Below are 1,833 nucleotides of genomic sequence, written 5' to 3'. Positions count from 1 at the left end.
CCTGCTGAAACACTGCTCTCTCAAAGTTATTAATTCACACTTTTACATGCAACTTTCCTGTTATTTTTCAGCTAACAAGGGGTCCTTCTTGCATGTACATCATTAAAATATTCATAATTCTCATCAGCAAAAGTCCTGGAATAAAATATGTCTTCTTAAAGTCCTGTCACTGAAACTCCCATTTTTAGTTGGGTTCCAGTCAGTGGTGCTATATAGGGCACAAAAATGTCACAGTATCTTTGGTTCTGACGCTTCTCAGATTTCCCTTCTTTCACACAGAAAAGAATTAAAAATACTCCCACTTTACATGTCAGCCTCTAAAGTCTGACCCTGACACACAGTAAAGGCACGCAAGAAAGACTGCCTCAAAAGACCAGTCAGAAAAACCTGCTCGGAATGTTTTCAGGTGAGAATTTTATGCAAAACATTTAAATTTTTTAAAAGTTAACTGAAGATAAACAGTTTCTGGAAGTGTATTTACGTAATTAACTGTACATAAATACAGATTAATCAAGATGGTTTGGCAGATTACAGTTTATCCGAGCTAAGTAACCATGGTGTACTTCAAATGCTAACCACAATTTATTTAAATATGATTTAAAATGCTAAGCAGAGGTTTCTAATTCAGTTAACTGAAGCACTCGCTTCGTTTCACCACCAAACTCTGACTATTTAAACTGACAAGGCTATTTTGGTTGCTATTTTGTGACACAGGCAGAGAGAACTTGCTGCAAGCACTTCGTGATCTTTAACCGCCACATTAACACTTCAAACAGCAGTTATCAGGGTGAAGGGGCCAAATCCACCCCCAGAGCGAGGATTGGAGAATTATAATTTGCTCGTGAAAATAACAGAATATTAATTCACCTATTTCATAAGAAAAAATATCCATTCCCTGTGGTCAGTCCCTTCAAAGTATTTTTCATGTTTATCTTTGTCGCGGTTAAGTAGCCTCAGAAGTTTAACATGGTAGAAGAAAAAAAGGCGTTTCTGAGCCTGTATGCTACCTTAGATTGGCTACGCAAGCCCATAGCCCAGTCCCACATATTTTCTCTCCCTTACTTTATTCACTATAACTTCATTTCCATCACCTATCTCTTGACTTCTTTAGCCTCGTTTCTGCTGCTGATGTGTAAGCCCTTAAACTTTCCCAAATTTGATGGCAACGATCCCTGTACAGAGTCACAGGGATTTTCCCGTGCTGATCAGGCTGTAATCTTTTGGGAGCAGCAGCCAGAGTTATTTTGGCTGCACAATGTCTAACATCTTTCGGTTGCTAGGTAAACAATAAACTGTATACGAGGTGCTTGGGTGAGCCATTCAGGGTACAAGTATAGTTATCTGGTTAGTCGTTTCTTCACCCGATCACACGATAATGACTGTGCCACTCAGGAGATAAGACTTTCACTGTCTCACTTTGCTACCCAGGTGAAATCAAGAGAAAAATTTGACCTTCATGTTTTACACCGGCCTCTTAAATCGTTAACGTCACCTCGCACGGGTGCTTTTCTCAGAACTCGCTCCTAAACATTAAGTAAAGCAAGCACGAAGTAATGCAAATACTGCACATTTGCAAATACTTTTCCTAACACTAGTGTAGAGACCAGCATTATACGTATGCTCCTGGACAATGACATCCTAATGAGGAAATCTGGGGCTCTCCCACTCAGGGCTGCGAGCGACAAGGCGGCCCACACGGCGGTGCTGGCCGTCGCTCCGCCGGGGGACCAGCAGAAAAGACGAGCGCCCAGGGTCGGACAAGGATCCGGGCCGTGGGGCAGATCCCGCCGGCCTGATGGCACAGCCTCCGCCGTGGCGGCATTTCCCACCGAA

Source organism: Mesitornis unicolor, unplaced genomic scaffold, assembly GCF_000695765.1.
Source record: "Mesitornis unicolor isolate BGI_N332 unplaced genomic scaffold, ASM69576v1 scaffold41872, whole genome shotgun sequence".
Taxonomy (NCBI): domain Eukaryota; kingdom Metazoa; phylum Chordata; class Aves; order Mesitornithiformes; family Mesitornithidae; genus Mesitornis; species Mesitornis unicolor.
This window is presented reverse-complemented; position numbering follows the sequence as displayed.